The sequence below is a fragment of the Erpetoichthys calabaricus genome, chromosome 11 (genome assembly GCF_900747795.2).
Source record: "Erpetoichthys calabaricus chromosome 11, fErpCal1.3, whole genome shotgun sequence".
NCBI lineage: Eukaryota > Metazoa > Chordata > Cladistia > Polypteriformes > Polypteridae > Erpetoichthys > Erpetoichthys calabaricus.
The window spans coordinates 36,251,115-36,276,557 of NC_041404.2; positions in this window are offsets into that span (position 1 = coordinate 36,251,115).

The following is a 25,443-nucleotide window of genomic DNA, read 5'->3' on the forward strand; positions in this document are numbered from 1 at the left end:
GGCGTTCAAAAGGGGGCTGAGGGTCGCTCCTGTTGAGCATGGGAGCAGGAGCAACAATATTACTCTGGAGGGACTCCCCACAAGGCCAAGGAATGGCAGTGGGAGTTGAAAGAGTGGAGGCTCAGCAGTGCCCTGTGGAACGCCATGGGATGGGTGGCGGGAACACAAGCAGGAACTGAGGGTTGTCTGTGCCTACAAGATCTGAATAGGATAGTCGGGAGAAATGTCAGTTTTAAAGGGATGCACCAGAGCTCAGGAATTTTAAGGGACAGCTTCCTGCGTAATTTAACCTCATTTTATGGAATATTTATTCACTGTTTTTAATCTCCATGACTGCACTTTTTTTCATGGACTTCTTATTTATTGAATGTTTGAAGCACTGCACTTTATAGCCACTATTTTGTTTTTGGATTTTAATAAAAGCACTGTATCACTTTTGCATCTACCCCTTGTTTGTTGCCTCACCTGCCTGGCTTATCTCCATTATGGTATCGAGTTCAAGAGGCTCCCAAATAGAAACATCAACGTCACGCAGTCTTTCTGTATTATGTGCTTTCATATTTGGTACTCTGTATTAATCTCTGAAGGGAAAATTGTTTATTTTATATAGTGTCTTTCATATCTATAAATCTATATATCTTATATAGAGCCTCGTGATATCATATTTGACTATTTAATATAGTATCTATCTATCTGGGCGGCATGGTGGCGCAGTGGGTAGCGCTGTTGCCTCGCAGTTAGGAGACCCGGGTTTGCTTCCTGGGTCCTCCCTGCGTGGAGTTTGCATGTTCTTCCCGTGTCTGCGTGGGTTTCCTCCGGGCGCTCCGGTTTCCTCCCACAGACCAAAGACATGCAGGTTAGGTGCATTGGCGATTCTAAATTGTCCCTAGTGTGTGCTTGGTGTGTGGGTGTGTGTGTGTGTGCCCTGTGGTGGGCTGGATCCCTGCCTGGGGTTTGTTTCCTGCCTTGCGCCCTGTGTTGGCTGGGATTGGCTCCAGCAGACCCCCGTGACCCTGTAGTTAGGATATAGCGGGTTGGATAATGGATGGATGGATGGATATATCTGTCTTATATAGTGTCTTTCATATAATATCTATGACTATTTTAATATAGTAACTTTCATATCTATCTATCTTACATAGTGTCTTTCATATACAGTAATATCTATGTCTATTTTAATATAGTAACTTTCATATCTATCTATCTTACATAGTGTCTTTCATATACAGTAATATCTATGTCTATTTTAATATAGTAACTTTCATATCTATCTATTTTACATAGTGTCTTTCATATACAGAAATATCTATGTCTATTTTAATATAGTAACTTTCATATCTATCTATCTTACATAGTGTCTTTCATATACAGTAATATCTATGTCTATTTTAATATAATAACTTTCATATGTATCTATCTATCTTATATATTGTCTTTTACATCATATCTGTGTTTATTTTATACAGTGTCACATCATTCATTTGCTTGATCTTAGATTTCTGAGTAACTTCATCTTTTCAGTGAATGAAAGAAAAAGTTTCAAATGCCAAAGGGAAGATTACTATTTCTATGTTTCAAAATGCATGTGTATTTCTAATATTGCTTATTTTGCCATTATTATAACCATTTTGTCATTGTATAGAATTTGGTGATCGCTATTAATAAATGGTCAGTTGTTGTACTGATATTTGTCTTCTGTCATTGTAGTTAATGCTGAAAAAGTATTGTCCCTTTCACTGTGGACACACACTGGAATAATTAATAATAATAATAATAATAATAATAATAATAATAATAATAATAATACATTTTATTTATATAGTGCCTTTCCTACTAAATTCAGCCTGAGATTTACAATGTGAATATTCTTATCTGGTAAGTATTCTTCAACAGTTAGGCTTTGAATTAAATGTAACACACGTTAAGTTAATCTGCCTAACCTCTGAGGTTTTCTTCTGATGCTAATACATGGTAAGGAATGGTGCTTACCCTCTGAGGGTGCATATGAAATATTATTTATGGAACGCATGCTAAGATAGCCACTTAGCCTCAGAGTTGTTTTTATAAAGCACATGCTAGTTATACAGAGCTTAACTTCTGAGATTACAGATAAAAAGCGACTATTAGCCTTAGTCATATTGCTGTCTAGGGGTATATAAACTAAAGCTATGCAAACAACAGTAAGTCAAACTAATTCAAATATCATAGTAACTTTCCAATATTTTATATTATATAAAATTGGCCTTTCAGAAAAAAAGCAATAAATTGGAGTTAGATTAATAGTCCACATTGGTATTCCATCACTGGCTAAGAGACATGAATGCTAGTCTAAATCTGAAATGGTAATAGGAAAATTGACACATATATAATCCTTAGTATGTACCCAGAAATTATTTCTAACATTTCAATTTACTCATACAAATGATTTATTACAAAACGATAGTGCTCATTTCAACATACAAAAACAATCTGGGCAAGAATATAACCAACACGCTGGTTAAGTTTGCAAATGATACAAAGCTAGGTGACATGGCAGATAATGTCGAGTCAGCCAGATATCCACACAGGGACTTGGACAGCACACAGGATGGGGCACATTTGTTTAAAGGGCTTGTCTTTACAGGGCTGAGGGCTGTAAATTGCGGTGTTGAGCAGGTGGCCCTGCCTATTGGGTAATCACCCACAAAACACAAGGTACATAACAGTGGTTTCCATACATTAAAAACACATTTCTTACAAGTGTTGGAAAGTTTTTCTTCACACAGAGAACCACAGACACATGGAACAAATTATAATGCATTGTGGTGGGAAGTAAGACTTTTCGAGGCCTTCAAAACTCAACTTGTTACTTTAGACAATCTAGGTGAATAGGATACTTGTTAGGCTGAATGGCCTGTTCTCATCAAAATTGGTCTTATGTAATAATGCAGTGCTTCTCTAACTATTTACTTCTTATGCACCCTCTTTACCTCCCAACAGACTAATCTTAAAGGAAAATAGAATTATAGTAAAAATTCTTGGGAGTGGCCATCAACCTTGGGTACCTCCTGGTTTTAAACTAATCCCATCTGAATAGGTCTTTAAACACATTGATTCACTTTTGTACTTGGAGTAAGCTCTGCTTTTAGTGAACTGACAGATTAAAGAGAGGGATTCACAGAGAGGAAAAGAGGGGACACTACTAGCTCTTCGTGGGTTAATTATTTTTTTTTTAATTTTGGCCCAGGGTTGAATATTTTTTCCAAAAAACTCAGTTTTCTGAAAAGAACACAAAGCAAATGTTTCATACCTAAATCAACATAAAGTACTTATTTATGACATCCGCCTCTATAGTATGTGAATTCACATACTTATTACATAATTGTTTGTCTCATCACTCATATGCTGAAAGGTACTAATTGGAAAAAACAGCTTGAGGTAGTCGAGTGGCTGATAATCCGTAGAGTTCCGCTAGCACGTTTGGTGCAGCCAGCTGGCCTCCCATGGATCTGTGTCTGTGTAGCCCTCCTAGGTGAACATTGATGTAGGTGCATCAGCTACACTAGCGTGTTCAGCACTACAATCAACAACAACAACATTTATTTATATAATACATTTTCATACAAGTGATGAATCAGCTGGGAACTGATCAGCTGATGCAGGCACCTGACTTTCGTTTTTGATCTCCAGACCACTTACATCTAAATCGGAGTCCGATAAGTCAGAGTCCGATTCAGCAATAATCCATCCATCCATCCATTCTCTTCCGCTTATCCGAGGTCGGGTTGCGGGGGCAGCAGCTTGAGCAGAGATGCCCAGACTTCCCTCTCCCCGGCCACTTCTTCTAGCTCTTCCGGGAGAATCCTGAGGCGTTCCCAGGCCAGCCGGGAGACATAGTCCCTCCAGCGTGTCCTGGGTCTTCCCCGGGGCCTCCTCCCGGTTGGACGTGCCCGGAACACCTCACCAGGGAGGCGTCCAGGAGGCATCCTGATCAGATGCCTGAGCCACCTCATCTGACTCCTCTCAATGCGGAGGAGCAGCGGCTCTACTCTGAGCCCCTCCCGGATGACTGAGCTTCTCACCCTATCTTTAAGGGAGAGCCCAGACACCCTGCGGAGGAAACTCATTTCAGCCGCTTGTATTCGCGATCTCGTTCTTTCGGTCACTACCCATAGCTCATGACCATAGGTGAGGGTAGGAACATAGATCGACCAGTAAATTGAGAGCTTTGCCTTATGGCTCAGCTCCTTTTTCACCACGACAGACCGATGCAGAGCCCGCATCACTGCGGACGCCGCACCGATCCGCCTGTCGATCTCACGCTCCATTCTTCCCTCACTCGTGAACAAGACCCCGAGATACTTGAACTCCTCCACTTGAGGCAGGATCTCACTCCCAACCCTGAGAGGGCACTCCACCCTTCTCCGGCTGAGGACCATGGTCTCGGATTTGGAGGTGCTGATTCCCATCCCAGCCGCTTCACACTCAGCTGCGAACCGATCCAGAGAGAGCTGAAGATCACGGCCTGATGAAGGAAACAGGACAACATCATCTGCAAAAAGCAGTGACCCAATCCTGAGTCCACCAAACCGGACCCCCTCAACACCCTGGCTGCGCATAGAAATTCTGTCCATAAAAGTTATGAACAGAATTGGTGACAAAGGGCAGCCCTGGCGGAGTCCAACTCTCACTGGAAACGGGTTCGACTTACTGCAGGCAATGCGAACCAAGCTCTGACACCGGTTGTACAGGGACCGAACCGCCCTTATCAGGGGGTCCGGTACTCCATACTCCCGGAGCACCCCCCACAGGATCCCCCGAGGAACACGGTCGAACACCTTTTCCAAGTCCACAAAACACATGTAGACTGGTTGGGCGAACTCCCATGCACCCTCCAGGACTCTGCTAAGGGTGTAGAGCTGGTCCACTGTTCCGCGACCAGGACGAAAACCACACTGTTCCTCCTGAATCCGAGGTTCGACTATCTGACGGACCCTCCTCTCCAGAACCCCCGAATAGACTTTTCCAGGGAGGCTGAGGAGTGTGATCCCTCTGTAGTTGGAACACACCCTCCGGTCCCCCTTCTTAAAGAGGGGGACCACCACCCCGGTCTGCCAATCCAGAGGCACTGTCCCTGATGTCCATGCGATGTTGCAGAGACGTGTCAACCAAGACAGCCCTACAACATCCAGAGCCTTGAGGAACTCCGGGCGTATCTCATCCACCCCCGGGGCCCTGCCACCAAGGAGTTTTTTGACCACCTCGGTGACCTCAGTCCCAGAGATGGGGAAGCCCACCTCCGAGACCCCAGGCTATGCTTCCTCATTGGAAGGCATGTTATTGGGATTGAGGAGGTCTTCGAAGTACTCCCCCCACCGACTCACAACGTCCCAAGTCGAGGTCAGCAGCGCACCATCACCACCATATACAGTGTTGACACTGCACTGCTTCCCCCTCCTGAGACGCCGGACGGTGGACCAGAATCTCCTCGAAGCCGTCCGAAAATCGTTCTCCATGGCCTCCCCAAACTCCTCCCACGCCCGAATTTTTGCCTCGGCAACCACCAAAGCCGCATTCCGCTTGGCCTGCCGGTACCTATTAGCTGCCTCCAGAGTCCCACAGGACAAAAGGGACCGGTAGGACTCCTTCTTCAGCTTGACGGCATCCCTCACCGCCGGTGTCCACCAACGGGTTCGGGGATTGCCGCCACGACAGGCACCGACCACCTTACGGCCACAGCTCCAGTCAGCCGCCTCAACAATAGAGGCATGGAACATGGCCCATTTGGACTCAATGTCCCCCACCTCCCTCGGGATGTGGTCGAAGTTCTGCCGGAGGTGGGAGTTGAAGCTACTTCTGACAGGGGGCTCTGCCAGACGTTCCCAGCAGACCCTCACAACACGTTTGGGCCTACCAGGCCTGACCGGCATCCTCCCCCACCATCGAAGCCAACTCACCACCAGGTGGTGATCAGTTGACAGCTCCGCCCCTCTCTTCACCCGAGTGTCCAAGACATGTGGCCGCAAGTCCGACGACACGACCACAAAGTCGATCATCGAACTGAGGCCTAGGGTGTCCTGGTGCCAAGTGCACATATGAACACCCCTATGCTTGAACATGGTGTTCGTTATGGACAATCCGTGACGAGCACAGAAGTCCAATAACAAAACACCACTCGGGTTCTGATCGGGGGGGCCATTCCTCCCAATCACGCCCTTCCAGGTCTCACTGTCATTGCCCACGTGAGCATTGAAGTCCCCCAGCAGTACGAGGGAGTCCCCAGAAGGTATGCCCTCTAGCACACCCTCTAGGGACTCCAAAAAGGGTGGGTACTCTGAACTACTAATATGCAAACAAAAAAAAATTTGTATTTTGCTTTGCGCATTCACTTCACTCTCTTGGCTGATGTCATTTTAGGTGTTATTTACTCTTCACTACTGACGCACACCCAGGGATTCAAGGTCAAGTCAACGAAGTTAAATTTCCTTCAAATAAAGAGAGTCTACCTACAACATAGCGGCAATATTTCTCAATGTTTACGGCTGATTACCACCCTCTATCCCTGGATGTCAACCTTAGTCGACATCCGCCTTCAACCTTATGTGTCGACATAAGTTGACACCCACCATTAAAGAGCTAGGGAAGGCACAGGAGGATCTATCATTAGGGCATTCTGGGTGTGCGCCAGTAATGGTATTGGGCCTTTTTGCCAAGCTAAACATCACTACTTAAAACCCAGTGATGAAATGATTGAGTATCTGCATGACAAAATGATAAAAGGAATGATCGAATCAAATCTCACGCCGAAATCAAAACTGAGAAATACCTCGCTGCATTAAATGACCTGGTGTTCATGTGCTGCATTGTCAGAAGTATGATTAATGCTCTGTTAGGGAGCTAAGTCACTCAGGGGCCTTTGAGGATCCTTGAGGAAAGAAGATTAAAGGGTAGCTTGTTTTGGCCTTCTTAGAAGTTGAGGTCCACATATCCATGAAAACTATCGCTTATTTGGTAGCTCCCCTGGTGGGGGCCCATGGGCACACAGTTTGAGAAGCACTGTTCTCAAGCACTGATTCATCTCTTGTGGCCCTGATTTGAATTGAGTGGATCTAACAATGGTTATTCTATGGAAGCTTTTGTTTTGGTTTCTTGGTTTTCCAGTGCTACTTACTAGCCACATAACATGGAGTAGAAATAAATATGGACCACTCTGCTGTTCTTGTCCAAAAGAAAAAATATAAACTTGTCATCCATTACAAAAATAAAGAGATAATGTAGAAGTCCCCCTTATGTGACTGGAAACCAAGGTAGCTCCCTGGAATCCTGACAAGTGGGTCAGGAAATGGATGATTGGATTAAGTGTGAGATGAGTGCTAAATTTCACATTAAACCAGAATTGGAAAAAGCAATAAATAAAATATTGTTAATCAATGCCCAAATACAAGCAAGGTTTTGTAATGTGTGCCTGACTGTTGAGCTTGATGATCTCCTTTTGGAAGCTGGATTATTGCTAAGCATGCTGGGCGGTAGTAGGCACAAGCTTTTTCACTCTCTCTCTGGTTTATGCCATTAATCAGATCATTTGGTAAGAGATCTTTAATAGGGTTTTTGTGAGTGCAATTCTATACCATATGGGGAAGTAATGAATAGTGAGGTATTAACCACTAATCCTGACTTTATTAAAAAAAAATCCTTGCAGAAACGCACTAATACAAATGCTGCAGTGAGAGATGATTTATTACACTGTTTGAATAATTGTAGTGATGCCTCACATTGTTTTAGAAAGAGATGACGAGCATCTGCTTATACTTACTAAATATATTTTTACAAGATGATTCAAAAGACCGCAGGATTATGTATAGTAAATCAAACTATTAAAAACTATTTTACTTTTGAAAGTTTTCCTGACAGTTCTTTATACTCCTCCTTATCATGTAACATCTGTCCATCCATCCACTTTACAAATTCTTTCCTCATGATTTGGAGATTGCTGGTGTGCCATGGTCTAAGCATTTGATACAAATCAAGATGTTGGCAAGAACCAATCAGATACAGGAGATACAGGACTTTTGTTACTAACCCTCACCTATTCTGTTTCTCTTCTCGGTACTCAAATGTGGCACTTGGTGCCACGGCCCACCTGCCAAGTTGTTTTGCCTGCCTAAGGTAAAGTCATCTCTGATGGAGGATCACAGGAACCGTTGGGTAGAGGGGTCCTTTCATCAGATTGGCTGGCCCAGCACTGTCTCAGCTGTGGAATGGCCAATAGGGGCAGCTTGATGACTGAGGTCTCCAGGACTCTAAACAAATCCAAATCCTATTATGTAATATCATCTACTGTTGAATTCTGCTCTGTACTTGTAATATTTCTATTGCACTATTATATTGTATTGAGGATTACTTGTGTTCTGTTCTGTGTATTGACCTCCTTTTTTGGCACTCTCTGGATGCCCAACCTATCTGGAAAGGGGTCTCTCTTTGAACTGTCTTTCCCAAGGTTTCTTCCATTTTTCCCTACAAGGGTTTTTTTGGAGAATTTTTCCTTGTCTGCTTAGAGAGTCAAGGATGGGGGGCTGTCAAAAGGCAGGGCCCGTTAAAGCCCATTGCGGCACTCCTTGTGTGAATTTGGGCTATACAAAAATAAATTGTAATGTATTGCACAGGACTCACTCACACATCCATCCACAGATATTGCTGTATTATCTGAATCCTGCCCAGAGAATGTAGAATGTCTTTATATTAGACCATTCTATGAACTCATGGGAGTTGATATTACTGCTGTTTACATCCCACCGAATGCAAATGTGGCTCATGCCTTGGAGGAATTGCATAATGTCATCACCAAACATTAATGTAAGAAGATTTAAACCATTGCAATCTGAGGTCACATCACTCAAAATATCATTAACATATACACTTATTGACAAAATTATTGGGACACACCTCCAAATCATTGACTTCAGGTGTTCCAATCACTTTTGTGGTTACAGATGTATATAATTAAGCACCTAGGCATGCAGACAGCTTCTACAAATGTTTGTGAAAGAATGGGTCGTTCTTAGGAGTCTCACTGAATTCACGCGTGGTACTGTGATAGGATGCCACCTGTGCAATAAGTCCATTCAGGAAATTTCCTCGCTACTAAATATTCCACAGTCAACTGTTAGTGGCATTATAACAAAGTGGAAGCAACTGGGAACAACAGCAACTCAGCTCAAGAACAGTGCGTAGAGAGCTTCATGGAATGGGTTTCCAAGGCCAAGCAGCCACATGCAAGCCTTCTGCCAAAGCAGCTGATGCAGTGGTGTAAAGTACACAGCCACTGGACTCTACGGCAGTGGAGACGTGTCCTCTGGAGTGATGAATCACGCTTCTCTGTCTGGCAATCTGATGGACGAGTTTGGCGGTTGCCAGAAGAACAGTACTTGCCTGACTGCATTGTGCTAAGTGTAAAGTTTGATGGAGGGGGTATTATGGTGTGGGGTTGTTTTTCAGGGGTTGGGGTTGGGCTTGGCCCCTTAGAACCAGTGATAGGAACTCTTAATGTTTCAGTGTATGAAGCCATTTTGGACAATTTCATACTCCCAACTTTGTGGGAACAGTTTGGAGATGGCCTCTTCCTGTTCCAACATGACTGCACACCAGTGCATAAAGCAAAGTCTATAAAGAAATGCATGACCGAGTTTGGTGTGGAGGAACTTGACTGGCCTTCACAGAGCTCTGATCTCAACCCCTCAACACCTTTGGGATGAATTAGAGCGGAGACTGCGAGCGAATCAGGCCTTCTCATCCAACATCAGTGCCTGACCTCACAAATGCTCTCCTTGGAAGAATGGTCAAAAGTTCCCATAAACACACTACTACACCTTGTGGAAAGACTTCCCAGAAGAGTTGAAGCTGTTCTAGCTGCAAAGGGTGGGCCAACTCCATATTAAAGCCTATTTCCTACATGAGAGAGCAATACACGGGATCAATGCTTTACAACTATTGCAAATCCTAAACCTCACTTTGTCAAGCCTAACCACGTTTCTAAATTGTAAATAGAAAGTAAAACTATAGCCAGTCACTGTTGAAAAAGTGGTCAGCTGTGGCAAAGGAAATAGTTAAAGGCCTTGTTTCAAACTAAAAACTGGGACTTGTTTGAGGAAGCAGCTACGGACATTAGTGAGAACATGGAGGCACATTTTGGACAACTAGCTGCATGTCGATTAAACTAAGCCAGGTTTTCCCTCACCAAAAAAAACCATGGTTCAACAGAGATATACGTGATGGACTAAGATAACTGAGGATGACCCTTATCTCTGGTGATAAAGAACTGTACAAATTATCAAGGTGTGCACTATTAGGCAAGCTTTCAGGGCCTAGAATGCCAAACCCAAGCAGCAGCACAACTGTACTGATTCAAGGCACACATGGCAAGGTTTACAGGCTTTATCAGATTATGCAGGTTCGAGGAGAAATACTCTCACTGCTGGTGTCTCACTTCCCGACAAGCTTAACTAAGGTCTCCAGGTCAGCCAGATGAATTCACTCTTTAAGTAACTGAGCAAGAGGTTTGTAAAGCATTCCAGAGGGTTAACCCTAATGAAGCTGCTAAACAGCTGTGCCTCAGAGTTGTCTGGAGTTTTCACTAAAGTCTTGAACTCATCCCTAAAACTGGCAACCATCTCACAAGTTTTCAAGATGACCACCAGTGTTGCCGTATCCAAAAGGCCCAGAGTTACATGTCTGAATGATTATACCTCCAAGTTGCCTTCACCTCAGTGGTCATGAAATGTGTCGAAAAGCTTGCTCTGTCACACATCAAAGGCATTGTCCCTGCTTCTCTGGACCCCCTGTAGTTTGCTTACCAGCCAAACAGATCTGTGGAAGATGCTGAAGTACAGACCCTCCTCACTACTCTTATCCACTTGGGTAGTCAGCACATGTAAGTTAGGATGTTCTTTATTGACTACAACTTAGCTGGTTGCAAAACTCTGAGAGCTGTGCCTGTCCAATTCTATTTGTAACTGGATGCTGGACTTTTTAACAGACAGATTTCAGTTACGTGGGACTGGCAACAAAACACCATTGGTGGTGAACACTGGAGCTCCACAAAGCTGCTATCAGAGCCCAAAGTTGTACTCATTCTTCACTTATGACTCTACAACCAGATACAACACTTAGCATAAGAGGTCATTGAATTTGCTGTTGACACCACAGTCTTCAACTAATTTGGCTGCTTTCTATATTATGGAGTGCCTGCCCCCCTACTTTCCAACTCGTAACTTTAGATCTTCTTCTAACAGTCTGCTGATTATTCAAAAAAATATGCATAAAGATAAGCATAAAAGCAGCGGTGAGAAAGTCATTTTACTGTTATGCACCAAAAATCTGGAATACGTTACCCATGGAGATATGCCAGGCTAATACTGTGAAACATTTTGGAAAAACTCCTAATGTCATGGTTCAGCCAGCATACTCCCTTTGGCGTGTGTTCAAAGTTGTGTTTCTTGTTTGTTTTGTTTGATTTTATGCCATTTATTTGTATTGTGACAGATAGGGGGCGCTGTCGTCCCCTTGAACCCTCAGATCAGACGCAAAATACCAGATAAAAGTCCAATAACTTATTTTATTGTAATAATAAATGTACACAAGCACCTCCACCTCCACTATACTTCAATAAATCAATACACTTCTCAATAACAATAATCAAATACACAATCCTCCACACCTCCCAGCAGCTCAGTCACCCTTCCTCCCAACTCGGCTCGATCTGCTGGGGTTTCCCATAGTCTTTTTATACTTTTTGACCCGGAAGTGTTTCTGTCCTTCAGTCCATGTAACTTTATAACACTTCCGGGTCGGGTAAAAACTCCTTTTCTTCAGCCCGGAAGTACGTCATTTCCTCTGTCGCTGGGACTAGGACGTACTTTCAGGTTATAGATAGATAGATAGATAGATAGATAGGGAAAATACAAGTCCTTAAGCCTCCCTGCAGCGTCCTCAGGTGGCCCCCACGGTATCCAGCAGGGCTGTGAATAAAGACTCCAATGTCCATGATGCCCTGCTGGCATTCGGGGCACCTCCATGTTGCAGGGAGGGCTCCATCTGGCGGCCTGGGGGTATTGGCCGGGACAAACTGCCAGCCATATCTCACATAAGGTTTATTTTGTTAGTTGTGTACATTTTTCTTTGTGTCCATTTGTCCTTGTCCCTTGTGTTTTCCGTTGGGCCCTTGAACAAGGCCCTTAACCTGCTATTGCTCTGTCCTGGGTATGACGTTAATCTGCATCCAGTCCTGCAAGCAGGTCTTCTAACTGGCAGAGAAATCTTGGAGGCTGGTGGCAGGATTGGCACTTCAGCCACTGTAAAAAAAAACCTCACACTGTTCCAGGGTGCTGCTGAGGTGTCACCCACTGCACAGGATCCTGAGGTGGTTCATTGTGCGTTGGGTGCAGCAACACGCTGTATCAGTGCATCCTCCCAACCTCTCTCTCTTGTGCTTTGTGGGTGGTCCCACATGGGGCAGGGCCATCTGCCTATGATCACTAGGAATGGCCTTCCATCCTATTTAAGGGAGGGCCTCCCAGCCCCTCTCTCTCTCTTTCTCTTTCTCTCTCCCCCTCCTCATGATTCCTCGTGGTGCACTGAACGCACTGGAGTGGAGAGTGTTTGGGTGAGTTACTGTGCTATTGCTTTTCTTTACGTTGTCCAGATTTTCAACCCTGTGCTTTATTTTTGACTTCATCTCTTGGATTCTGTGCTTTCTGATTTTTTGAAGCTCTGTTTCGACCACTGCCTTTGGATTTTGTATTGGGACTTTGTTTGATGTGTCTGTCTTGCCTCTTCAGGTAACTCCTTCTGCTCGTCGGTGCTTTGTGCTTGCACAGCCATTTTTGTGAAAATAAACCTTTTATTTTATCAAGCTTTGTCTTGGCCATTTGTGTTTGTAGATGGGCTATTTTGACGGCGTTATCCCCCTCGAGTGGGGAATTTTGGAAGTGTTTTTGGAACTGTGCTTTTGAACCTTAGGAACTTCATGACACCTAACAACTCAGTTTTTTAATTTTGTTTTCTCATTGCTAGATTTTAGTTCTAACCTTAATAAATTAAATATGCATAGAATTACCATACTCTTCAATGAATGTGCAATCTTTGATAATCTTTACTTTTCCCCGCTTTCTTTTCTGGTTCTTCTGTCCACCTGATCAAAGTCCTGTGCCGCTGGCCGTGATGTTTGAATGTTTGAATGAAAGCGGATACCCCAGCCTGCCATGAGACTCATTGAAGTTGAGCTAAATCACTGAAGAAGAAGCCTTACAAAAATAATAAAGAACTGCTTAAGAATTTTTATGTTAGGCAGAATGCTCAGTGGGGTCTGGGTGGTCTTTTGACTTGGAGCCCCTGCAGATTTTGCTTTTTGTTTTTCTCTTGCTTAACTGGAGTTTTTAAAAAAATTTTCTGTCCATCATGGGACCATCATTTAGGGATTTAAAAAAAAAATTCTTTATTTAAGGACTCTGTTCCTCTTAACTATAAATCTATCTTATGTAAGTGTGCATTATTTATTTTTTGTATACTATTTATGCATTTTTATTCTTACCTAATTCTAATTTGTTTTTCTTTGCTTGCAACTACTTCTTTGTCATCTTGTAAAGCACATTGAGCAACATCGTTGGTATGAGAAATGTGCCATAGAAATAAATGTTATTGTTGGCCTCATTAAGAACAACAATGGGACTTGCATACCGAATAGCTAACTGGTGTCACACCAACAACTTCACCTCGAACATAAACAAAACTAAAGAAATGATTCTGGATTCAGGAGGGGAGTAATGAACCACTCACTAATCTGCATTGATGGGGCAGTGGTGAAGAGAGGGGGCACTTTAAGATGTCTCAGTCTCCACATCTCAGAGAAACCAAACTGGTCACAAAACACCGCTGCCATCATCAAAAAAGTGCAGCAGCATCTTCACTTCTTCAGATTCTTGAGGAAGTGTGGTATGAGGAAGCAAATCCTGGTGACCTTCTATTGAGTGTGTAGTCACAGGAGGGATCATAATAAGGTATGCAAACATCCACCACAGCCCAGGAGAAGAGACCACTACAAAGGGTGGTGAAGTAGGCACAGCATATCATTGACTCTACTATTGTCACAATAAAGTCCATATACTGTACATCAAACGCTGTAGAAATAGGACTGATGAAATTCTTCATGATCCTGCTCACCCTGAGCACAGTCCGTTTTCCAAACTGAGGTTAAGCTGTAGGTATGCTAGGATCAAAGCCAGCACCTTTCAGTTCAAGAACAGGTTTTACCCCTCTAAATAATATGCGTCATAGTTAGAATAAGTAAACTGCTTTGGCCACCGGGGATAGTCAGAGAGCCCAAACCACAGATTCAGTATAGCACCAGACGTTATATGAGTAAAATAAAAGATATCTTTTCACACCAGGCACCTCTTCACAATCCTTCAGTAGTCAGCCACATAAACAATACAAATAAATTCCACAATTATTCTTCCTCCTCTCTACTTCCTATTGAGTGTTGCCTGCTGCCTCCCATCTCTGACTCAGTCCAAGTGAGGCAGAGGGCTTCATTTTAAAATCAGACCTGGAAATTGCTTTCGGTCTCCCACCCACATCGTCCAGAGCATTTCCGTGTTGTGTTGAAACCAGGGTAGTCCTCCTCTGGCAGCTCCCTCTGGTGGTCCCCAGAGACCCTGACAGGGCTGCATTTCAGGACTCCCAACTCCTATGCCATTCTGCAGGTGTCATGATCAGGTACACCTCAGACGGACACTGCCACCTGTTGTGTGGGGGAATGATCTGCTCCCAGTGAGCCCGTTCGCCAGTCCCTTTCATTATGGCCTCAAGGCCAGGCATGAATCCAACCTACGCATTATCAGCCACTCAACTACTTCAAACTGTTTTTTTCCAGAAAGTGCATTTCAGCTTATGAGTGATGAGACAAACAGGTATGTAATAAGTATGTGAATTCACATACTGCAGAGGCTCATGGAACATAACACATGTCATAAATAAGTATTTAATGTTGATTGATGTGTGAAACTTTGTTTGTGTGCTTTTCAGAAGACTGAGGTTTTTTGGAAAAAATATTCAACCCGGGGACAAAACGAAAAAAAAAATCTAGTAGGTATGTAATAAGTATGTGAGTTTGCATACTGTAGGGGCTCATGGAACATTACACAAGGTGACATTAGTCATAAATAAGTATTCTACATTGATTTGTGTGAAACCATTGCTTTAGAAAACTGAGTGTTTTGGAAAAATATTCAACCCTGGGACAAAATGGCAAAAAATATAATTAACTCTAAAAGAGTTAAATAAATAAATACATAAATAGGTAGAAAAGTAAGTAAATATATGCATACAATTTGGTCTGAAGACATACCAGAATGACTATAAATCAAGAAAATGTAAAAGATAGAAAACTTCTGACTTGGCTGTCCCTGTTCCGCATATGCATTATGGAGACGTATTGCCTTTGGTATAAATGAGCGCCCGTTGTTTCTTGACACACTTCTGCTGAACGATTCGTTGCCTGAAAGTCCCCAGTGTTAGTGTGTCACAGAGAGGAAGTGCAGCATTACTCAGAATGGCACTCAGTTTTCTTTTAATTCTATCCTCATCTGCTACCTCCAGGGGGTCTACAGTGCATCCTACAGCTGAGCCTGCTCTTTTATTTATCTTGTTGATTTGGTTGGCCTGTCTTCAAGTGATAGAAAATTGCATAGAAAATCCCACTGGCCATCAGAGTTATAGAAGATGTGAAGGATGTCACTTCCCACAGTACAGAACACACACTCCTAAAGAAGAAGACCCTGCTCTGCCCATTCTTCTGTTGTTCCTCAGTGTTCCGAGAGCAGTCCAACTTGTCATTAAAGTGGATCCCAAAGTACTTGTAGGAGTGGACCACTGTTTTAATAAATTATCACTGTATAATACTGTATTATTATGTAATATTGTATTTTTGTTGTAATATGCAGTAATATGATATAGTAAAATACTGAGAACGAAACAGAATTAGTAATTTCCTGTAAATTTGCAGTCACATTTTTTTACAACGTAGTAATGTAATTTGTTTTTTGTCGTGTTGTATATCGGTGAGCTGCGCTACAATAGGCTTAATGGGCCTAACTGGACAGATCGAGTATGATTTCCTATGCACGTCTGTACAACAGGCAAATAAAGAATCTCTACACTTATCCACACTTGTGCATCCCAGACAGAATGATTCACTTTAAACATGTTAGTACGAGAAGTAAATACAAGTAATACTCACTAATTAACCAAACTTGCACATCTTTGGAGTACCAGGAGAAAATGTGCCCACTCTACACAGTCGAAGTCTAGGTCGGGATCTGAACCCAGTCTTCTATACTTGTAAGTAATTTCTAAAACAGTTTTTGACTCGCATTGTGGCCTTTTAGCTTTGTAACAGCTTCCTTTTAGTGAAGTACCCAAGTTCACATAATCAAGTTTTTATGTAAAGACTTTTGTACAAAACAAATGAGGTCGTTTGGAGTGAACAATTAGCTGAGAATCTACCATGAAAAAAATCAAAAGCAAATATCTCTTTTATTTGGTACATTTCTGTATTCAATTTAAGACCTGAATAATTGTCACTGCAGTTCATAACACTTACATTTTTCACCTCATTAATATGTCAGCAGTAGTTCAATTTTAATAGTGATCTTGAAGTCAAACTTGGTTATTGGCCAGTCTGATTAGAGGACTTGATTGTTTCCTCGGCACTTCTCACAGTGATTCACATCAGCACCAGTAGCTTTGGCTGCCTGTGAGGTGACCTGCTGGGACTTTTTCAGAATCAGGAGAGGCCACTTAAGCAGGCAGTGGAGCGGAAGATGATGACAGACTGTGGTAAGAAAGTCAATGTGGTGTCACTACATTTACAGATTTTGAGTTGAATTTTTTTCATATTAGTATTCTAACTAAGCTTATATTAATTGTCACTATTTACCTCTTGTCCCAGAACCCTGAATTGTGAACATACTAATTTCTGTTTCTAAAAGTCATTCAGTGAAAGATGGTGTTCTTTGCAAAACCCTTCACAACAATGCCATCTTCATATCTGATTATTGAACTATAATCTTCATTCCATGTCAGATAACTAGCATGCAGAGTAAACGTCAAAGAAGACAGAATCGCCACTGTGGGGCTCATTTGTGTTATGAGATGCTCTTTGAGAGATAGTTCATTGCCTGACTTTGGAGTTGAAGAAAGTCTTAAGTCCGTAGTTCAGTAAATGAATGGATTTTGAAGTTGAAATTCAAGTTTTTCATGTGTACACTGTATAATGAGAGTCTTACTTGCATGTCCCCAAAGGCTAGTATTGTGAAAATATAAAAATCTGATGAATGAGAGAAGTCAATTCAGTTCATCGGGTTTGCTTGTTTAGCTAATAGCTAAACTGTCCCAATATCGTCACCAGATACTTCTTCAAGGTTTCTGCTTCAACTACAATAGTTTGTACCAGACTCCTACAACTCTTTGTGTAAAAAAGTGTTTCCTGTCTTCAATCCTAAATACACGTCACCTTAATTTCCACTGGTATCCTCATGTAGTTATAATTTATAATTTGTTACTAACCCTCACCTATTCTGTTTCTCTTCTCGGTACTCAAATGCCCACCTGTCAAGTTGTTTTGCCTGCCTAAGGTAAAGTCATCTCGGAATGGCCAATAGCAGTAGGCAGCTTGATGACTGAGGTCTCCAGGACTCTGAACAAATCAAAATCCTATTATGTGATATCATCTACTGTTAAATTCTGCCCTGTACTTGTAATATTTCTATTGCACTATTATATTGTATTGAGGATTACTTGTGTTTTGGTCTGTGTATTGTATTGTATTGACTCCCTTCTTTTTGACAACCACCTGGAACAGGGTCTCTCTTTGAACTGCCTTTCCCAAGGTTTCTTCCATTTTTTTTTCCTCATAAGGGTTTTTATTTGGGAGTTTTTCCTTGTCTTCTTAGAGAGTCAAGGCTGAGGGGCTGTCAAAAGGTAGGGCCAGTTAAAGCCCATTGTGGCACTTCTTGTGTGATTCTGGGCTATACAAAACTAAATTGTATTGTATTGTGTGTATTATCATGAAGATTAACACACATAGATACCAACCTATACACATAGTAATCCAGACAAAGTCAAGAGCGTATCCAAGGCACTCCGCAGTATTCCACATATGACATCCATGTGAGATCTAAGCCAAAGACTCTCGTGGTGTTAATTCTGCAATATTCCACAGAGAATTCCCTATATAGGGATTCACTATCACCAACTCTAATAATTGTGTAGGTGTCACCACAACACACATTAAAGCATAAGTCTTTTAATTATACAACACTTACCAAAAAAACTATGTTTTGCTTTTACCATAGTTGTTCTAATGTATTAAGGAGTGACCTCAGTAGCCTTAATAAACCCTGTGAATAAGAAAGTAGCAACCTAACTAACTCACACTTTAACTTTTATCTAGAGGGACTGAAATAGTAAAAGTGTAGAAAAAATAAAAGCAATGTGGTATTTATTCACTTATAACAAAACCAAATAGAAGACACTATAATAGAAAATAAGATAGCAAAGTCTAGATATAATCTTAGAAATGCTTACTTGAAAATCACAACTGTTAAGGATGGTTGTTGTTCTGGCCAGCTTTTTAAAGCATTTTTATTCATAGATTATGTTTTCTTTCTTTTTTTAATTGATTTTAATTAGAAGCAAATAACATTCCATGCAATTAAGTCAAACGTAACAGAAATTCAGCCCCCATCCAAGAAAAAGAGAGGAGAGGCAACAACCAGAGCAAATCTTTAAAAGCAGCAAGAGTATCCTTTTCCCCGATATAGAAGCTTATTCCAAAATGTTATTGATTAGATCCTGCTGTATTTTAAAAAAAGTTTTGAACAGATCCTCTGACTGAGAATTAGGATTTTTTCCAATTTCACATAATATAGAACATCAGTTACCCCCTGACTTAAAAGAGATGGGGTGGGATTCTTCCAGTTCCAGCAAGATAAGTCTACGGGCTTGTAGTGAGGTAAAGGCAATTCCAGTTTGTTTGTCCTTCTCTACTTTACGCCTCTCTGTGAGCCCACCAAATACAGCTGTTAATAGGTTAGGAGTGATTGTGACACCAAGACTGTCTGAGAGGCATTCACAGATTTTTGTCCAGAATGATGTTAATTTGGTACACACTCAAAACATGTTGCCCAGTGAGACTGGAGCTCGATTACAATGTTAGCAGACTGAGTCTTGCCCTATTCTAATAAATGAGATAAATGTGCCCAGTAAAAGATTTTAAGTTGAATGATTGACTACTTTGTGCATAAGGAACTAGAGTCTATTCTATGCATGGCTGCCTTCCACTTCTTTTCTGAAATATTAAGTGAAAGATCTTTTCTCCATTGTACCTTGGGATCTTTGAAAGGAAGTGTAGCTGCTCCTGAAAGTAAGTTTTCTCCTGGTACAGATGAGACCAGGCTCCGACTGATGTTTGAAGAGTATTTATTTGCTCTCTCTCTCTTTTTACAGCTCTCAAACACTGTGAAAAAATAAAATAAAATAAAGCTAGTAAATTAAACAATGAATGAGTTACACAGGTGTAGGGATAACAAAATTAAAACATACCATGTGCGCCTTCTGACCAGAAATTCAGGAGTCTTTATTACAGTCTCTCTGATACTGCACTCATGTCTATCTTATTAAAACAAACACCTTTCTTCGACTCAGCGTCCATTAAGTGTGTCACTATGTGCATTTCTGCTCCACCAATGAACCTTATCACATGACCACAGCGCTCTTCCGTTCAGACCAACTTTGTATACTTATGTACAAATACAATGTGATCAAAAATAAATAAAATTACAATTAGAAAAGAAAATATTAAGCTTGCACCACAACTATTATGATATACATTATAATTTACAAAATATATTTTACAAAATCAAACATCAAATTTACATATATATATATATATATATATATATATATATATATATATACACACATATTTTGTGACAGCTACAGGATGGAACATTAAAATGTTTTTATAAATTGTACAGATATTATCTGATTGATATTTCTTCTGGAATATAAACAGGTGGGAGGTGAGGAATATTGGGCAGGTTCCACTTAGCAAAGTGTCTAATTTGAAAGTAATGAAAAAATTGTGTTGATGAGAAGTTAAATTTGACACTTAATTGTTCATAGAATGCAAAGACATTATCTATGCACAAATTTCTAAGCGTTTTAATCCCTTATGTTTTTGAAACATTAAATACTGCAGTGTATATGTTTGAGAGGGGTAAAGTGTGGTTGTTGTGTAGATGTGCAACAGATTACAGCTTCTCTGTCTTAAAGTGCTTCCTACATTGGTTCATATTCTGAATGAATGAAAGGCAATTGGATTATTAGTGTTTTGATGATAATTTATATTTACTAAGGCACAGAGCAGGGAATATAAAGAAGTACTGCAAGATTTTATTTCTGTTGCAGGCCAGGCTTGTGTGATATACACCGATTTGTGTCGATGTCCAGGTCTTTGTAGTGTCACCCTTTGCATGCATGGATGTTTTGAATTCCAAATAAATGAGGCTATGATTGAATCTAATTTCTTAAAAAATATTTGTTAATGTATATGTGGATGCTCTGAAATAGAAAAAGAAGTTTGGGAAGGATGTTCATTTGACAGTGTTGACTCTCCCTGCTAACATGACATGGAGGGTGAGAAATCTATTCAGGTCTTCTTTAATATTATTTCCATGCAGACATCAAAATTTTGTTGAAAAAGAGTTTCCCATTTACTTGTGATATTTACCCCTAGATATTTAAACTGATCTGCTAAAATAAATGGGAAGGTGTCCAGTCTAATAGTCTGTGCTAGAGAGTTCACTGGAAAAAGCACACTTCATAGATAGATAGATAGATAGATAGATAGATAGATAGATAGATACTTTATTAATCCCAAGGGGAAATTCACATACTCCAGCAGCAGCATACTGATAAAAACAATATTAAATTAAAAAGTGATAACAATGCAGGTATACAGACAGACAATAACTTTGTATAATGTTAACGTTTACTCCCCCGGGTGGAATTGAAGAGTCGCATAGTTTGGGGGAGGAACGATCTCCTCAGTCTGTCAGTGGAGCAGGACGGTGACAGCAGTCTGTCGCTGAAGCTGCTCCTCTGTCTGGAGAGGATACTATTTAGTGGATGCAGTGGATTCTCCATGATTGACAGGAGCCTGCTCAGTGCCCGTCACTCTGCCACAAATGTCAAACTGTCCAGCTCTGTGCCTACAATAGAGCCTGCCTTCCTCACCAGTTTGTCCAGGCGTGAGGCGTCTCTCTTCTTTATGCTGCCTCCCAAGTACACCACCGCATAGAAGAGGGCGCTCGCCACAACCGCTTGATAGAACATCTGCAGCATCTTATTGCAGATGTTGAAGGACATCAGCCTTCTAAGAAAGTATAGTCAGCTCTGTCCCTTCTTACACAGAGCATCAGTATTGGCAGTCCAGTCCAATTTATCATCCAGCTGCACTCCCAGGTATTTATAGGTCTGCACCACCTGCACACGGTCACCTCTGATGATCACAGGGTCCATGAGGGGCCTGGGCCTCCTAAAATCCACCACCAGCTCCTTGGTTTTGCTGGTGTTCAGTTGTAGTTGGTTTGAGTCACACCATTTAACAAAGTCCTTGATTAGGTTCATGTACTCCTCCTCCTGCCCACTCCTGATTGACCTTAATTAAGGTCTTTGCTCGCTTTGAGATGGAACTACCAGAGGCAGCTGTTACACACGCAGCAGCAACTCACAACAACATCACCCACTCCCTTAGGGTGGAGGAACATGAGGTGAGACGCTCATTCCAGGCTGTAAATCCTAGGCACGCAGCAGGTCCCGACGGTGTCCCTGGATGTGTGATGAGTAGCTGTGCAGAGCAGCTGGCTGGGGTCTTTACAAAGATCTTTAACCTGTCACTGTCCCAGGCCTCAGTTCCTCCCTGTCTGAGATTCTCCATCTTACTTCCCTTACCAAAAAAATCACCCATAACCTGCCTGAATGACTATCGTCCAGTAGCGCTCACCCCGGTGTTGATGAAGTGTTTTGAGAGACTGGTACGGAGTCATATCATGTCCTTCATCCCTCCCATCTTTGATGCACAACAATTTGCTTACAGGGCTAACAGGTCTACTGAGGATGCTGTTGCTGATGCTCTCCATGCTACCCTGTCCCATCTGGAGCACCAGGGGAGCTACGCATGTCTCCTCTTTATTGATTTTAGCTCTGCTATTAACACATCCTCCCTCACAGATTGGTGGACAAGCTGCTAGCCCTGGAACTCCTGTATTCCACCTGTATATGGATTAAAGACTTCCTGACAGACCACATATAAAGGGTTAGGGTGGGCCCTCACATCTCTTCCGCCATCAGCATCAGCTCTGGCTCTCCTCAGGGGTGTGTGCTGAGCCCCCTGCTCTTCACGCTGTACACCCACATCATTGCACCCCCACCCACCACAGCAACACCATCGTCAAATTTGCAGACGACACCACTGTGGTGGGGCTCATCTCTGGGGAGGTTGAATCCGCCTACAGGGACGAAGTGGAGCGGCTGACAGCATGGTGCACTGACAACAACCTGCTCCTGAACACAAGACCAAGGAGCTCGTTGTGGACTTCAGGAAAAAGAAAACGGATGTCAAACCACTCTACATCGGAGGGGACTGTGAGGAGAGGGTGTGAGACTTCCGCTTCCTGGGAGTCCACATCATGGAAGACCTGTCCTGAGGTGTGAACACAGCTGAGCTGGCAAAGAAGGCTCAGTACAGACTTTATTTCCTGAGAGTCCTCAGGAAAAATAACATCCCCCAAAAACTGCTGGTGTCCTTCTATCGATGCTCTATTGAGAGTATCCTGTTGTACTGCCTCTGTGTGTGGAAAACACTTCAGCGAATCGTAAAGACTGCCCAGCAGATCATCGACTGCACTTTACCCTCTCTGGATGAACTGCACAGCTCTCGCTGCATAAGGAAAGCAGAAAATATCTTTAAAGACTCCTCACACCCTGCTCATGACATGTTCCAACTGTTGCCATCAGGCAAAAGATATAGGAGCATCAAAACAAAGACTAATAGACGGAATAACAGTTTCCACCCTGTTGCTATTAGGGCACTGAATGCCACCTCATCACCTCCAATGCAGAAGTGCAATAGATGACATCTTGTGCAATAGTGTTCATGTGCAATTAAGGTCTTATGTTGAATGTTTGTGTTCTACCCTATTTTTTCTTATCCTTTCTTTAATTATATTTTATTTATATTTTGACACCGCAGGAACTGCACCTAATTTCGTTGTATTTGTTACAATGACAATAAAGATATTCTGATTTATTCAAATTGATTTTGAGTCTAGATATCTTTTGAAAATCTGGAAGTGCTTTTAGAATTTCTGTCATTGAATGTTTGTGGGTCAGATACGTATATACAGTACCATATCATCTGCATATAGTGATATTTTCCTGCTCTGGAAATCCCCTTTACCCCTGATGCATTTTGAAAGTAAACAGCCAGTGGCTGAATGGTCATTGCAAAGATCCATGGTGATAGGGGACATCCATGTCAAGTACCATGTTCTAGTTTGAAGTAGTTGGAAATAATGTTGTTAATACAAACTGAGGCTTCTAGACTAGTATAGAGTAGTTTGACTCATACACATGTTTTGCGCCAAACCCAAATTTGTGCAATGTGGAGAATAGGTAGTCCCATTCAACCATGTCAAGTACTTTTTCTGCACCCAAAGATAATAAGATCTCTGGGGTGATGGATTTAATGGAAGCTAAGTTGGCCCATTCTACGAGATGGACATCTAGACACTCCGATAGCAGCAGTGTCATTTTATCCATTTTTGTTTTACTATCATCCTGAGATATCCTGTATTTACTCATACCAATAGGATTTAATTAGTTTACATGCAAGTATAAAAAAGCATGAGCAACAAATAAAGGGCACAGAAAGAAAAGGCAGCTAAAATTCAATCAAAATCTAAACTTCCCTCAAGTTCACAGTATGCCCTACCACAAACTGAGTTGGAACAGACGGGCGAAGGAACAGATCTGCAAGGAACTGACGCTGCAGCATTGTCTCCAGCTAAGAGCGTAAATGGGAGCGAAACTGCGAGTGAGGCAGGCAAGGAGAATTCATCGATTCCAGGAGAATTATTGGAACTGAGCATGGCCTTTTTATCCCCACTGTCAACTACAGCTAATACTCCCATGAGTCAGCAGCATCAACAACAACTGGACTCACAACTCCACCTATGGAGCACAGAGAAGACTGAAACACAATATCCATGCTGAAGATAATGATTGCTGCACTCAAGGGGGACATAAATGATATAAAGAGTGATATAAATAAGGATATAAAAAGGAATAAAGAAATAAGTGACCTAAACTAGAAAAATAAGCAACAGCTCCAGGATATAAAAGACCTGAGGAAATATTTAAGTACTACATTTACTGCAATCTTTACAGAAATTCTACAAAAAATTGAGGACAAAATACAGAAAATATAAGTAAGTTAGAGAGTAAAATTAGAGTACTTGCTGCTCAGCTTGAAGATGTCAAGCAAATGTTTATGACTCGTATTGAAATAGTTGAACGATCGACATCCGCCACTGACGAAAAATCAATGGCTGCAAAATCAGAATACAAAGTGCTTGGGGACAAACTGGCTATGTTGGAAGATAGATATAGAAGGAGCAACATCAGAATCAATAGTCTCCCTGAAAAACATGGAAGTCCAAACCCAGTGAAATTCATAGCTGAACTATTCTCTAAAATAACTGGCGAGGATTTCAAATTGGACACCGAGATCTCAGCAGCCTACTGTATACGTGGATCAAATGCCTCAAAACCGAGAAGCCATATTGTCTGTTTTGACAAACAACAGGCTAAAGAAAACTTCATCTCTCTTCTCAGACTGAAAAGAGAAGATTATATCTGAAAATAACTGCATTTATATTTTTGCAGATTTCTCCCCTTCAACAGGTGCTAAATGCGGTGCATTCTACAGCATTAAACAGTGCTAACACAGAGCCGAAATCAGATATGAGGGGTGTTTAATAATTTATCTATCTGAGGATGAAAAAGAGTAGCAATCATGTTGAAACAAGTCTGGGCATGTTGTGACATGTTTCAAGGTTACTCGTGCACAGTTGTGGCTCAGCGCGAGTCTAACATTCCAAGAGACAGCATGTCAGGAAAGTCCTCATGTGAATCACGTAAGAAAATGCTAGATTTGGAGCAACATTCAGTGATAAAATTTCTCACAAAAGAAGGGAAAAAGCCAGAGGAGATCCATGAAAGCATGACTGCAGTTTATGGTGAGTCTACCCCATCATCCTACAAAGTAAAATTTTGGAGAAAGCCGTT